The 16,505-nt window shown below is 46.0% G+C and overlaps 1 long non-coding RNA gene across 3 annotated transcripts in view; it reads left to right on the forward strand.

Moving 5' to 3' along the window:
• LOC102550334 (uncharacterized) overlaps nucleotides 1-16,505 on the forward strand; it is a 59,160-nt gene that overhangs the window by 13,418 nt on the left and 29,237 nt on the right. The window contains exon 1 of one of the 3 annotated variants that reach the window (XR_001840309.3): nucleotides 6,961-8,540. The exons of the other annotated variants lie outside the window; for them this stretch is intronic. This is a non-coding gene — a long non-coding RNA (uncharacterized LOC102550334). Of the gene's footprint in view, nucleotides 1-6,960; nucleotides 8,541-16,505 lie in introns of those variants that run through there. 3 annotated transcript variants of the gene reach the window in all.

Genomic DNA, 16,505 nt, shown 5'->3' on the forward strand with positions numbered 1-16,505 from the left:
GTTCATACTGTGTAAATAATCAAATAGAAAAATATATCACTATCATTGCTAGGAACACGTTTAAGTAGAACCGTGTAAAAATGTGCACAAGGAAAACATGGATGAGCATGAACAGGGGAACCTAAAGAGGGAGATCCCTTTGTTCTTAGAGCACCCTATTAAGAGCCCTCACTCCCTAAATACTTCTGAAAGGTCACTGCAGAATGCATCAAAAATCTCAAAATCTGTTTTGGGGGCCAAATAAAAACCAGTAGAATTATGTTGGAACAGTGACACACTGGGGACTGGGGGATCCTTAAAAAGGGTGGAAACAAGGCAGCATTTGCCTTCATAGATAATAAACCACATTATAAAGTAGCAATGATTTAAACAGCGTCCTACCAGAAAGGGGAGGGCGGGGTAGTGGAACAGATTTAGAGTTTCCAGAATTATAGCCATGTAAATCTCACAATACAGTGTGTGATAAAGGGCATTTTTCAAACAAGCAAGGAGAAAAGATAATTTATCGAGTGTGTTCAGGACAACTGGCTAGCTGTTTAGGGGGAAAAATGCCTTCGCCATCCCCCCCCCCAAATAAATTCCAGACGCTCTAAATGTGAAAAATAAAGTCACACGAGGTTTACAGGAAAGTGTAGATGAAAAGTCGCATAATCTTGAATGGAAATTTCTAGCATGGCAAAAAAGAGCCATAAACCATAAAGAAAATGATTGGAACATGTGGCAACATAAAAATTAAAACCGTCTGCGCAGCAAACACTGTCAAGAAAATGAAAAATAAGACACGAGCAAGAAAAAAAATGTAGGGCACATGCCAGAGGGTTAGTCTCCAAGACGAACATCTCTGTACTAATAGGACGCCAGACAATGGACTAGAACAACATGAGTCTTCACAGTCGATAAAGTGGCTTCAAGCCTGGGTTGTCAGACAAAACAACATTCGAAACACACACACACACACACACACACACACACACACACACACACACACACACACATCGCAAGGAAAATGTATTTCTTGTTTACCTAAAACTCTTCTTGTAAACCTAAAATTGAGTTGGGTAGCTTCTATTTTTAGTGGCTGGGGCTGGAAATCCCAACTCTAGGCACGCGACTAGAGTTGGTCCTACAGTTAGTGAAAGAGAAAGAACTCTTGACTGACCTCTCCGACAATGGTTTCCTGGTCCACCAGGTACTAAGCATCCAACGGAACAGCGTGTGTACTACTTCAGAAAATGATCAGCCACACGGAGTTTCCCAGTGAGCCCCCCTCTTCTTCATACAAGACTCATACATGAGAAACCAGAGGTTCACAGAGACAAAGTTCCTGGCCCAACTCCACTCAGCTAAGAGGACAAAATCAGTGCAAGCATTCTCTACCGGATGACCCCCATTCCCTGTTTGTGCCTTCCCCAAGTTTGCCATCTTCCCTGGCATTTCTCAGTGGCCCAGTATGGTCCTTTACCTTTAACTCTTGGGTCTTTTTTTTTTTTTTTTTTTTTTTTTGATTCTTTTTTTCGGAGCTGGGGACCGAACCCAGGGCCTTGCGCTTCCTAGGTAAGCGCTCTACCACTGAGCTAAATCCCCAGCCCCAACTCTTGGGTCTTATTGAATCTGGTTACCCTACCTCTGTCCCAGGACACCGACCCACTACCCTTCTTATTAATGCTATACCAAGTGGCAAGGATCAACCCCATCAGCATTGGGTGTGAGTCTTGGTCATGACCTTGATAGGGAATTAAAATCAGCTAGGAAGCTTTGTGATCTTCATGCTCCATTCATGCTCCAGTCAGAACAGGCCAACTAACCCAGGAGATAGGGTGCGTTTGTGTGTGTGTGTGTGTGTGTGTGTGTGTGTGTGTGTGTGTGTGTGTGTCTGTGTGTGTCTGTGTGTGTCTGTGTGTGTCTGTGTGTCTGTGTGTGTGTGAATGTATATCTTTGTGTGCACATGTCTTCATATGACCATGTGCACGTATGTGTGCATGTGTGTCTGTGTGTGTATACATGTATGTGTGTGAATGCATAAACATGTGTGCCCATGTATGTATATACCCATGTGTGGGCGTGTGGGGATCAGAAGTTGATGTCAGCTGGCTTTCTCCATTGCTGTCCACATTACTCTTTGAGATAGGCTTCTCACCAAACCTGCAGCTCACTGTTTGGCTAGGCTGACTGGCCGGGGAGCCCTTCTGATCCTTCTCATCCCATCCTACCTGTGCAGTGGTTACCAATGTCACAGTCATGTCTGGTGTCTACGTGGATACTTGGAGTTGAGCTCAGGCCTTCATACTCATAAGCAAACAGTTTACCCAATGAGCAATGTACAGTTCCAGAAATCAGTAATTTTGTTTTTACATTAAAACTCCACAGAACATCTTGACATATGGCTGTAATTGGCAACAACGGTGAAGAAGTTTCCATGGAGACCTTGTCTGGTGAGACTATCTCACCCAACCACCTCCCCTTTCAGAGTAGATCATGCTAAGGCCCAGAGAAATAAGAATGGCTCCGCATAGAAGGGCTAGCCCTTGAGAGAGGCAGAAGGGATGTGTGTTTAGAAAATTTTCAATTTGTCCCCAAGCACAACTTCTTCTCCTTCAACCGTAAGAAAGACCTGGTTTAAGGAAGGATTAAGGGGCAGGTACATCAGCCTGTATCAGTTTGTTGCATTTCTGTTGCTATGACCACAATGTCTAATAGAAGTAAACTGAGGGAGGGAAGGACTTATGTTGGCTGGAGGGTTTAGAAGTTCTCATGGTAGGGGAGTCTGGAGGCGGTGACTGACCCAACCAGAGTATGTGTGGGAGGTTCTTCACACCGTAGACTAAGAAACAGTGCAAACAGCAGGAACCACAGGCAGGTGCTACCTTCAAAGTCCCTTCAAATTAATCCTCAAAGACAGCCCTGCGGGCATGGGCTATTCTACCCCAGTGAGCTCACACCCCCACACCCTGAGCCTGTGTCCTCTATAGAGTTTAAGTTCCCAGTATACTCAGCCCTTTAGAAGGTGATAAAACTAAACCAATAAGCTGACATTGTCTTGGGTTTTAGTCACTGTTGGCTGCTTATCCTTGGGGCATTCCACTTCTGTTTCCTCTTCATCATTTACATGTGCAGGAAGTCTTCTTGGAGGCTGCAGAGGTGTCTCAGTAATAAGACACCTGCCCTGCAAGCACAGGGACGTGACGCAGAGCCCCAAACTACATGTAAAAGTAACATTGGGCATAGTGGTGTGTGCTTGGAATCCCGGTGCTAGAGAGGTGGGGAAAAATAGATCTGGGTCTCGCTGGGCAGCCAATCTAGATGAATCAGTGAGTTCCTCATTAGTGAGAGACCAGAGACATTTTTATGTGTGTTGGGGGTGATGGTGGGGTGTTCGCACCTGAGGAAGAACACCGAAGGGTATTCTGTGACCTATAAAACACACACACACACACACACACACACACACACACACACACACACACACACGAGAGAGAGAGAGAGAGAAGAGAGAGAAGAAACAGAGAGAGAAGAGACAGAGAGACAGAGAGAGACAGAGAGAGAGGAGAAGAAGGAGGAGGAGGAAGAAGAAGAGGAGGAAGAAGAGGAGGAGGAAAAGGAGGAGGAGGAGCAACAGAGAAAGACAGAAAGAGAGAGGAAGAAGAGAGACAGAGGGAGAGAGAGGGAGAGAGAGGAGGAAGAAGGAGAGAGGCAGAGAGACAGAGACAGTGAGAAAGAGAGAGAGGAAGAAGGAGAGAGAGACAGAGACAGAGAAAGAGAGGAAGAAGAGAGAGACAGAGAAAGACAGACACAGAGACAGACAGTCAGACACACACACACAGAGACAGAGACACAGAGAGAGACAGAGACAGAGAGAAGAAGAGGAGGGGAGAGATGCCTAATTGAGCTTGTCTAGGTGCAGTGGTTCTCAGCCTCTGGGCCTCTACCCTTTTGGGGTCATACATTCAGAGATAGCCTGCACATCCAATATCTACATTATGATTACAGTAGCAAATTTACAGTGACGAAGAAATAATAAGATAATCTTATGGTTTGGGGTCACTATGACATGAGGAACCGTATTCAAGGTTGCTGCGTTAGGAACGTTGAGAACCATTGGTCTAGGGCCTGTGGCCAGAGAGTTACAACCAGTGGTCTACGAAATGCCAAGGGCTCCAAAATTCCAGACGCCTGTAAATGCGACTGATACCAAGTACATCTCTGTTTCCAGGAACAATGAGATATTCTTTCCATGAACAAGAACACCTCTTTCTTTTCATAGATGTCTATGGGTGATTGGGCCAGGGCTTCAGTTACAAACATGGACAGCAAACCACAGTATCAACAGCAGCATCTTTTACTCCAGAAAAAACAAAAAGATGTTTTCATGTTTTTTTTCTTTTACAGTAGTAGCAAATATCTTCCATGGTTATGTACACTCAGTGCTACGACTTTTAAATTGTGGTAGGTATTAAACCCGGCTCTACGGTTTCTTAATGTACTCAAAGTTCGCGCGGTAACTGTGTATCTCAAAAGATATTTTGATAACTGTGTCTTCGGGCTAATTGGCCTCCTTTGTCGGCCTGTGTATTTTCTCTTCTGCTTTAAAACTATTTAAAGCGTCGAAGAGCTTTTTTGGGGAAGAGCTCGGTAGAACAAAAACACCCCAGAATCCTTTGTATTATCATCACTGGGATGTGGGGGAATCACGTGGCTGTGGACATAGTCCCTCTGAGCTTCTGAGTTATATCAATGGCTCGGAGCTTTTGGAAAGTGGGTCTCTTAATGTCAAGCTCACTCAGGATGAATATTTGTCATCTTGGGGGTAGCTCCTTTATTTTGAGAGTCCAGCTTCCTTCCACAACACTGCCATCTTTGTTATGCGATTGAGGTTGCGGAACCTAGGGCTCCTCGCATGCCACACAAGTGTCTTAGCGCTTAGCTACACGCCAGCCCAACCAGACAGTCTGAAAGTGCATGGTGTATTGAAGCAGTATTATTAATAGCAAGCGTGAGTCAGTGCAGTGGGCCACTTGAGAAGTGGGAAATCGTCGGAAAGGGAAGTTCCTGCTGTCTGTATCTCTTAGGAGCCAGGGACTCTCTACTCTTTTCCCCTGTATCTGCCAAACTTTCTCTTTTCTAACTATCCTTTCTTCTCTTACTGCTCTCCCATCATTCTCAGTACCTATAATTCCCGTAATTCCTAGTGCCTTCTAGCATCCGTTCTAGTCCTGAAGGGGCGTGGCGTTTCAGCTTCTTGCTGCTCACATCCTTTCTAGGGTCTTGCACAAGCCTCTGCCATTGCAGGCCGGTAGACCCATGTGATTAATCTTGGCCAATGAGCTGTAAGAGGGCGGAGCTTGCGCCACTTGCCTGTTTGAGCGCTTAGAGGTCAGTAGAAGCAACTTCTGTGGTTTCTTCTCTTGCTGAGACAAATCCTGAAGTTAAGACAATAGTTTCTTAAGATTGCCAAGCCTCTGTCAGCCAGGAGGTCCGAGTGAGTGGAAGGAACAGAAAAACTCATTTTCCTGTTGTTCCTCCAACAGCCTTCAGTGGCCTGTAATGCGAGGGATGGGCAGGCATGCAAGGAATAAATCAGGAGTATTTTATTTTATTTAATATATTTATTATATAATTTTATTATGTTTACTTTAGAGTTATTTATTGTCACAGCAAATCATATATCTCCCTAACAGGCTGGCTTCTATGTAGTTATAAATCATCAGGAGAAAGCAACTCTGGTCAGTTGTCCACCTCAGGTTCAGTCAGACACACGTCAGAGTCTGAGTTCATTTTCTGATGCTATCATGCAATATCTTGTACTAGGTTGCATATAATGGATGTAATTTTTTTTATAGTTTAAGAGGATGGGAAGTTCAGGATCTAATGCCAGCATCTGGTAGGGGCAGGAAGCATCATGTGAAAAGAGGGAACCGGCTGTGTCTCTCTTCCTATAAAGTCACTAATCCTGTCACAGGGGCCCCAGGCTCATGGCTTCATCTAATGCTAATTACCTCCCAAAGACCTGACACACACACACACACACAAAGAATACATGGATTTAGGGATTGTTTCTAATAAATGAATGTGTGTGTGTGTGACACACAACAACCTCAGGTATGGCAGGTATAGTTCCTTAGACATTGCCTATGTTTATTTTGTTGTTTGTTTGTTTGTTACAAGGTCTCTCACTGGCCTAGAGCTTGACAGGAATGCTAGTGTGACTGGTAGTCACTGTGACCAGCAGGGATAGCTGTGGGAAGCAACCTCCCCAGCCCTGGGATTATAAGCACAGGCTGCCGTGTCCAGCTCTGGGTCCTCATGCTTGCATAGCTACCTCCCCAGCCTCATTACATGAATTTTAAGGGGACACGTTTGAACTAAACCACTGGAATGAAGTTGAATCATGACCAAAAATGTTCTCTTCTTTCTGGCCGATGAGTCTGTAGGGGTGCATTGTTATGAAGGGAGGAGGCACCCAAAGTCTTCAGTGAGGCCCATGGCCATGATTGAGGGAAGGGGGCTATACTGCCTGGGAGTTAGAGTTGTCACAAAAGTTCATGATAGATGTGCACATAACCTGCATTTGGGGTTTCTCAACACTGACACTATGGACTCCCACGCTGAATAGCTTTAGGGTCAGAATCCCGTTCTATAGAGTGAAAGGTGCTCTGTAGAGTGATGAGCGGTGCTCCTGGCCTCCATGCAGAAGCAGCCAGGTCTGTTTACGCAGAGTGCCTATCCCAACCACGGAAATAAAAACCGTCTTCAGACATAGCTAGATGCTGGGGACCATCACACTGGAACTTCAGGACTGGTCAGATTTAAGAGACACAATCCAGTTGATTTAATTTATACTTCTACTTGCGAAGCCACTTTTTCTTCTACCATCCCCAGGTTTTTGATGCATAAATTAAGACCAAAGTCTGTGGGTGTATCTCATTGGTACAGCCTTTGCATGCCTAGGACATGTAAGACCCTAGATTTGATTCCCTGAAAAAATTACAAAGATCATATTTTAATGTTAACTTATCCTGAGGGGAACATCACTATTATTCATTATTTAGGTCTCCAGTATTTTACCTCTGTTTCTCTCTCTCTCTCTCTCTCTCTCTCTCTCTCTCTCTCTCTCTCCCTCTCTCTCTCTTTCCCCCCCGTGTTTATCGTGTGTGCATATATGTGTCTGTGTGTCTCTCTGTGTTTCCCTCCTTTCTGTGTCTGTGTGTATGTGTATATGTTTGTGTATGTGTATATTTGGATGTGTATTTCTTTGTGTGTGTATCTGTGTCCATGTGTGTGTGTCCATGTGTGTGTGTGTGTGTCCGTGTGTGTGTGTCCGTGTGTGTCCGTGTGTTAGCTAGAGGCTGATGTCAGAACGTCTTCTTCTGTTGCTTCTCCACTATATTCTTGAGACAGAGTCTCTCATTCAACTTGGAGCTTGTCATTTGGCTGGTGAGCATGTTCTCCTACCCCAGGACTCGTGTTACAGACACACACACACACACACCCATATGCCCTGCTCTTTACATGGGAGCTGAGGGTCTGAACTTAGGTCCTCAAGCATTTGCCCATTGCTTATTTATAAAACAGTTTTCTTAGTTAGCAGAGCAGACGATCTCTGCCACCCTTCAGTTTCCCCGACACCCATGCAGTAAGCACTCATCGCTCATTGCTGCTGAGAAAATGGCCACACAGGACACCGTTGGGAGCTCTGATGGAGACAGGGGGGTGGATGGAGACCTTGTGGTTAGGCACGGAGGAAATGACTGCCCATCCTCACCCCACATGCTCTCTCTTTCTCTTTGGTTTTGTTTTCAAATGAATCACAGCCACCAAATTTAGCTTCTCTACAGCCTCCTTGCCCTTGACGTTGTCAGAACCTCCCAGGGCTTCTTGACTTCCTCCTCGCTGCTTTAATTAGAAGGCTCTCCTCTCTGCTCTGTCTCAAGCAAAAAAAAAAAAAAAAAAAAAAAAAAAAAAAAAGAACTCGAAGGAAGGAGGCCTCTACCGAGAGTAAACATAATAGGCACCAGATGAAAACAGTCACCTAGCCAATGAGATCCTTGGAGGGCCTCTGGTGTGAGTCCAGTTCAAAGTGACTGCTGGCTGACCAGTAATTAGCTTGGTTGAAATCTGCACAACAGACCTGGGGAACTACAAAGGCCAACTTTGGGGAATGCGCTTGTGCTCTTTAAAGGACCTTGGTGAGAGGCACTGCCCAGCTCTCTCCTGTGATCTTGCACAGTGGAGCTGAAAAGTGGATTAAGTCAGGGAACCATCAGCTCCGTGTGTGCTCGCACACAACACATTTCTGCACAGCTTTGTGTGCTTATTCCTTCTCTGTACGAAAAGGCCCGCTGACCTCCGTGACCTCCCCTACCTCAGACTCAGAAGACACCGGTACACTACATTTTGACTTTAAATGCAAAGGAGAGCTTTGGAAAGACCAGGAATTAGCTACTTATGGACTGAGAGACCCAAAGAGACCTGAAGAAGGAAGGATACGCCTGAAGGAGCTTCCTGATGTCACTGGGACCCTGGGCTCCTGTTTGGATGCACAGGTGGTTTGATGGGGCATTGAGAGGGGGGTCAAGGTCTTTCTTTCCATCCCTGATTGGGTTCCCTGTCTGAATCGTGTGCTTTTCTTCTCTTGTCTATGTCCTGTCAAATGGGATTGAAGACCTGCTGTTTGGAGATGGTGACCCTTGAGTCTTCCATAGCTTCTATGTAATGACAATAAGGGGACCAGTTTCCCAATCATCTTTCCTTCCTTTTCTTCAGCATATAGTACCAGCGAGCCCTTCATCTTTTCCGCAACTGTTTCCCAAACGGAAAAGATTAAAATGATGCTGTAAAGTTTGTTCCAGGCGCCCCAGCTCTACCTTGGGGGTGGGGGGATGAGCGTTTACTCTAAATCCCTGATGTCCTCGAGGTTGTCTTGATTGTAAGGAAGCAACCCAGACTATGAGTCTGTCTTCCATAAATGTAGCAAAATACCCGAGGCTTGCTACTTTGTAAAGAGAAGAGGTTTCTTTAGCTCACAGTTTTGGAAGACTGAGAATGTGATGCTGGCTTCAGCTTAGCTGTGTTGGCAGCATCAAAACATGGCAGATGACACTGTGGTGGGAACATGTAAGAGGGAGAGAATATCCAGCAAAGCCAGCAGGATTCCTAGGTCAAGCCTGCTCTTCATGATAACTAATTCATTTCATAACTTTAGCATTAATCCCTTCTGAAGGTAACACCTCCTGATAGAATGCACCTCTTTGAGTTCTCCTACGTCTGAGTAACATCACTCTGAGGCCCATGATTCCAACGCATCAATCTCTGAGGGACAAACTGGAGCCAAACCATAGAACATACTTAAACTACTGAGGTAGCAACATTTAACATTACACAAGAAACCACAGAGACGATGGCACAGACTACAGGTTTGAATTGATCCAGAAACTTAAACACTGCCAGGATTTCCTCACTCCCAAACTTAGCCCTTCACGTCTGTCTTGTTCTACACACTGGCCTCATCCCTGCCTGTTGTTCAAGAAATATCCCTTACACAACAGGAACAGAGCAATAGAGCTGTGTACCAACAGCCCCAGAGGCAAAGAAAAAGTAAACCTCTCAATGCTTGTAAGTCAATCAGGTCCTACAAAAGGACTCTGATTGGGCTAGCCTGGATCACAAATCACCCCAAGACAGATCATTGTAGTTCAGGGACTAGGCTCTCTGATTGACCATATTGGAATGTCAAGTTTTTCTTGAGTCTAGGGTAGGCCACCACAATCCTATGCAGAAGGTGTATTGGGGGACAGGACAGGTCTATAAAGGAAGTGGGGAGCTGTAGTCTGAGAAAAGGACCAAGGAATGTGTGCATGAGACTCGTCGGTACTCACTTCCTCTTTGGCGGGTGTAGAACATGGTTAAAATCATTGCTTGTGCTAATGATAGATTTATGCATGTGGTTTATGTAAATCAGCAGTAACACCAAGGATGGGTGATCGAACTCTCTGATTATCAGTGATTAGATTTCCTTCTATTGCCTGATCTGCCTTGAGTCTTAAGAGTTAGTCAGACTGTCCCAGGCCAGCACTGGCAGTGTGGAACACCCAATAGATGTTGTGAATGTTGGTTGTCCTGGTTCCCAAAAACACAACCTTAGTCAGGGCTGTTTGAGACCCTTTGTCCCCCTCCCCCAAATTACAAGCGTCAGTGAACAATTTCCACATGGACCAGAAGTGAGCCCTTCTCATGATGGTGGGATTACATGACAGGACGTGAGACTGTGATTGGTTTAAACCCACCCAGTGGTGCCAGATGGCGGGATTTGACCCCTCATGGGAGACCATGTCCGCTCCTGGGCAATCCCATTTGCGACCCCAGTTCCTGAACATTCCTGCGTGTGCCTCAGTTCCTCTATGCTGTTCTAACAGAGGGAAGAACCCAGTGTGCTGACATGGGCCACTAAGAACTAAAGGAGCTGTGGGGCAGGGTGAGAATGGCCAGAGCAGGAAGGAGATAGGGGGCAGAAGTAGACATTGGTGAGAGGGTGCTTGAAGGAGCCACAGATGATAACGGACAGCCACGGTCAGATGGCACAGCCAGTAGGTTCAGAGGCAGGGCTGAGAAGCATAGTACATGTAGAACTAAGAGTCTTGATAACCAGCGCGTGTCTGGGAACTGTAACCATCATTTCTCTTACACCGTGAAGGCTCATCCCCAGTGTAGCCTGAGTTAACACTTCCTTCCTTTGGATGGTCGGACAATATTTCTTCGTCTGGGTATCCATTGATAAACAATGGACCAGTTGTTAGGAGTTGATAGTCATTTGGTAGAAATGGAGGTCGACTCTACTTCCGAGCTGTTATAGATAATGATATTAGGAATATTCACAGGCAAGCTTTCCTGTGGATGGGGTTTCGGCTCTCCCGCGTACGCTTCCCCAGTGTAAGTGCCAGATCCCAGGCAGAGCCTTGTTAGAGACAGCTCTCCCTTTTCATGTGAGATGAGAGGAAAAGCAGAGCTGGGGTGGGGCAGTAAAGGGTGATGCCCTCTGTGGCCCCTGGACCACCTTAGCAGACATCTGTTTTTAATATGAGACTATTAAGGGAGACAGGAGGAGTCCTGCCTCAACTTAAAAGTAAGCACAGGTCCATGGGCCCGGCTCTGTGTTTTCATTGTTTCATTGGATTAGAGGACAATGAAGTTTGACTTTTCCCATATGACTCTGACTCTGTGGGGACACAAAAGAGAATCATCCCTGTGAGGAAGTGAACCTTCAAGGAGACCTACGGTGGGCTTCCCACTGAAGTCACCAGAGACAGCTCAGGACCTGCTGTCCACAGGAAGGTGGGGGAAGAACTCCCTCCAAAGACCTTGATTGGGATCTTTCTGAAATGTTGGTACAGCCTGGGCATGTTGGCATAAACCTTTAATTCTATCCCTTGTGGTCTGAGTTCATGGTGATCACGAACTACATAGTGAACTCCAGGTTAGCTAGGCCTAGACAGTCAGACCCTGTGTCAAAAAATAAGACATTGTTTCAGGGGATGGGGAGATGGCTAACTGAGTCAGATCATTGGTTTCACAAGTGCGAGGACCCAAGTTCAAATCCTCAGCAATCGTACATTTGAAAACAAACGGGCTGGGCGTAGCCACGCATGCGCCTGTAAACCTGGAGACAAAACCACTGGGACTTGCTGGCTGCCAGCCTAGTCCCAGGGTTGGTGCGAGGCCCTGTATCAGGCTAATAACATGAAGAGAGCTGAAACAGGACATTCAACACCCTCCTCTGGCCTTCACATGTACACACATCCATGCACACACATCCACCACTCACACATCTATAAGTAAATGAAATAAAACCTTAGTTCATGCTTTGGGCCATGGCGTTCCTATATATGCCCTTCAGCACGTTTGCCAGTTGTAAACAAAGCAGAGGGGACAATGACTAGGCTCTAACCTTCGAATCAAGGACATTCACGGTTACTATTTAAGACACCGACTGTCAGGAATGAGTGTATGTCAGTCCTCCCCTCCTCACTGTGTGTGTGTGTGTGTGTGTGTGTGTGTGTGTGTGTGTGTGCGTGCGTGCGTGTGTCTATCCACCTGTGTCTCTCTGTGTGTCTATCAGTGTGCATGTTTCTGTGAATATATGTCTTTCCCACTCTGTGTGTATGTGACTTCTGTCTATGTCTGTGTTAAAACGATAGGGCTTTTCTCTGTTAGGAAACAGATTTTTCTGTATTTGTGGTAGCATTCAGGTCTCCATCTGAAAGAACTTGGGGTCACCATTCTGGTAGAAGAGAGGCTGGACAATTAGCCTTGAAACTCTGCTTTCAAGAGCCTAGATTCGTTGGGGCGTGAGCGTTGGGTTACTTTGGAGAGGAACCGACAGGACTCGGGAGTGCCCGTTGTATTTTCTGTCAAAGTGTAAAGCCCAGACCCAAACCAGCAATTTCTCTTTTTCTCTCATGTTTCCAACTCAGCTGCTCAGTGTCCTAACTGAATGGTGATTCCTGCTGGTGTCCTGGCCGAATGATGCTCTAGCCCAGTGTCCTGGCCAAATAGTGTCCCTCCGAGTATCCTGGTTGAATAGTTTTCCTCCCAAAGTCCTGGCTAAAGTGTCCCTCCCAGTGTCTTGGTTGAGTAGCACTCCAATATCTGATGTCTTAGCTGAGAGATGCTCCCATCTCTGCTGGCTGAGTTGAGAGCCCAGGAACAGAGGAAGGGTCTCTAATGAGTCCAAGTTAGGGACCAGCCCCACAACCTTATCTGAGCGTGGCCACCAATGAAGTATCTAACCATGGGAAGCAACTTCTGTATCCGATTTATACTCTTTATGAGACACGGTCCTGTTCAGTTTCAGTGGTGTGCGCTGTGAACAGATAGGATAGGACCAGAAGTCTGAGCAATGTCCCTGAGACGGCAGAATAGGGAGAGGTCTTGGGCCAGGGGTCAGGAGTCTTGGCTCCTCTCTCAGCCAATAGTGAATATTGGCCTCAGACAAATCTGCTCATTGGTTTCTTTAAAATAGAACTATTCATCTAGATGTATCTCAAATTAATGATAAAATATATACAAAACCACTGGGATAGGCTAATGGCAAAAGTAAAATCAGACCAGGTTTTAGTGCTGGTGAAGATGGGGTTGCCTGCAGGATCTGCTGGGGTCTGGGAGACCCCCATTCATAAAAGCAGAAACCAAACTCACTGGAATGCACAGGACAATGGCTTTAGTGGTAGGAGACAGAGGGAGAAGGGGGTGTTTCTATAATTGTGACCTCGGGAGGATTCTAAGGAAAAAAAAAAAAAACAAAAGAGGAGGGCATTCATTAAGAGAATATCAAGAGAATATTTTAAAAGGATGTGGCTGAGTCACAAGCTGGGGAGCACAAATGGCACTGAGCCTGCCTGGTCTCCCAGGGAAGCTGGCTGGCCCCCGGAGCCGGGGAAAGGGAGGATAGAGACCTGGGGTTCCCATGGCTCTGCAAAGCAGGCTCAGCTTCACAGATGGCCATTGTTCTTGACACCCCTTTGTTGTTCTTTCCCAAGCGCCAGGCAGGTGGAAACTGGGGGAGGCACGGGCTACCCAGAGATAAGACCTTTTTATGAGCTTCCTGGTTTAGGAGCGAGGACCTTCTCCAGCTGGTAAGAACACTGGCTGATCTCTGCTTGGCTCCTTCTGGGAGGATGAAGCTGTCTGGCTGACACTGCAGGGCTGCCACTCTCCTTATGGAAGCCCAAGGGATAGAAACATTAGCCATGGTTGCTGTTGTCACTCCCAGGCAAGCATACACCCAGAGAGACAGCACACTGTCGCTTTTGGAACTTAAACAAATAGGCCACTCCCGAGGTTTCTCTGGAAGCTTCTGAGTGCTCGAGGGAAGAGGAAGGTGAAAGGGATAAAAATAAAACCCAGTGTCACGAGTTCAAGACCTGCCCGAGTTACATATTTAGTTCTAGACCCATCTGTGCTTGTATAACAAGAGCCTGTCTTGAAAATTTCAGGAGAACGTAAGGAGGAAGAGGGGGGAAGAGGAGGAGAAGTTGAAGGAAAATAGCTAAAAGAATTTTTTTAAAACAGCCTTCAATATCCTTAGCTATCAGGGAGATGCGAATTAAAATTGCTTTGCCATCCCATCTCCCTTTAGTCAGAATGGCTGTTACCAAAACAAGTGGTAACAAAGGCTGGCAAGAGGTGAGGAAGGAGGGAAAGGACCTTCCCTCACTGACGGTCGGAGTGCAAACCTGCACATCAGAATGGAAATCAGACTCGCCTGGATTCCCAGGGTGTAGACCCGAAGGACTGTAAATCAGCGAAGCATGGAGTTCTCTGCACATCCATGTTTACTGCTGTGCTATTCACAGTACCTAGGGAAAGGAGCCAGCCTAGACATTCATCAGCGGATGAACAAAGACAGCGAGGTGTGCACACACAGTGACATTTTATTCAGCACAGAGGAAAAGGAAATCAGGACGTTTGCAGGAAAACGGATCAAGCTGAAAATCATTTTTAAACGATAAGCCAGCCCTAGACACAGACTACGCACGCACTCTCTCTCATATGCACACCCTAAATTTAAAATTACAGAGGGAAGGGCGTTCTCAGTCGGGAGAGTACCTGCCGAGCATGCAGGAAGCACTAGGTTCAAGCCCTAGCACCACATAAACTTTAGCACAGGTCTGTGACCCAGCACTTGGAAGGTAGAGGCAGGAAGCTTAGGAGCTCAAGGTCATCCTTTACAATCTCTCAAATTTGAAGCCAGCCTGGGATACATGAGATTTTTGTCTCAAAAAGTGTGCATGTGTGTGCATGTGCACCTCTGTGTGTGCACATGTGCCATGCCTCTGTGTGTGTGCCCATGCATGTGTTTGTGGGCGTATGTGTATGCGTGCGTGTGCGTGTGCGTGTGTCTGTGGTGTGGTGTGGTGTGGTGTCACTACAAAAGGATCATGGGACAGTGGAAGAAATTTTAGGGGATGGGAAAGAGAGGTAATGGGATACAGATGGCATGAAAGCCGACGGGGAAACTATGGGGCGGGGGTGGGGAGGGAGCAAGAGGAGCAGCCAGAGTGGGGGCAGGGAGCACAGGGATGGGAAGTGAACTGCAACAATGTATATATAACACGCGAGTGAAAATACCTTAAGGAAGCCCGCGATGTTGTATGCTAGCTTAAAATTAATTTAAAAAAAAGAAAAGCACTTCGTGGAATTAAACAAACAAATAGACAAAAATTCTGAGAGAACAGCCACATAATTTTGCATAAATTCCAGATACACAGGAGTAGGCCTTCTGGTGAGGCCTGAGGACAACTTCAAATGAGACGGTTTGAAATGTCCATACTGGCTTCCGTTTCCTGAGCATAAATTGGTAGTGGGATCTCAGGGACAATTCTATTTCTAGGTTTTTATGTATTTTTATGACAGTTATTTATACAGAAGGAGGCACACACACAGAGTACAGGTGTGGAGGTGAGAGAACAACAAGGAGTCCACTCTCTCCTTCCGTACTGTGAAACTTGGGGATTGAACTCAGGCCGTTGGCCTTGGCGGCAAGCACTCCTACCCACTAAACCATCTCGCAAGCCCCTCTTTCTAGTATTTGAAAGGACCTCTGTATGCTGCCCCAAGATGGCTTTACTAGTTAGTATTCATACACAGCAGCTGTGCCCAAGAGCCATGGACTCTTTCCAGCTTCACCGACATTTGTTGTTCTTGGTTTGGTTTTGGCCCAGTTGACAACAGCAAGATAAAGTCACACTCGCTTTGTGTCACATCCCTGCGTGATTAGTGATATTCAGCTTTTACCGCTCTCCATATCCTTGTTGGCTAATCTTCTATTCCCTTTTAAAAACTGTCTAGTCGAGTCATCTGCCTATTCTCTGTTGAGTTGTTTAGTTCCTTAGAGCTTCTTGATATTAGTCACTTGTAGATAAATAGCTCGCAAATATTTTCTCCCACTCAGTAGGTGGTCTTTCCACCCTGTTGGTTTTCTCTTTTCTGCACGGAAGCTTTTTAAACTAACTAGGCTCTTTTCTGCCACTTTTCGCTTTTGTGGTCCATGTTTTTAGGGCCATATAAAAATATTCTTGCCTAAACCAGTATCCTGAAGGATGTTCCCTTCTTTCCCACTCTGAGTAGTTCCACTGGTCTGAGTCTTAAATCTGAGCAGAACGTTCTCTTGGCCCCTCATTCCTCCATGTTGTCGTTATGCTTTTTGGAATAACCGCCGTTGCTGATGGCTTGGGCACTGGATAAACTAAGAAAAAAAAATGTCTTGCAGATAGCTGTGAGGTTGATGAAGGGTTTACTATCCAAACAGAGCCCTAATTTGTGGGCAGAGCATAGGATCTCTCATGAATGTGAGTGCTAAAGTAATAAAGTTTTATTTACACAAGCAATAGGGGCAGTTGTGGGCCAGAGGGTGAGGGAGACCAGCGACAAATGAACAAATTATAAAAATGAGACACTGTTAAGTTCTGTGCAGAGAATGAGCAGTGGGGGCATTGGCCAGTGACTGGTGCTCA

This window comes from Rattus norvegicus, chromosome 10 (assembly GCF_036323735.1).
Source record: "Rattus norvegicus strain BN/NHsdMcwi chromosome 10, GRCr8, whole genome shotgun sequence".
Lineage (NCBI taxonomy): Eukaryota > Metazoa > Chordata > Mammalia > Rodentia > Muridae > Rattus > Rattus norvegicus.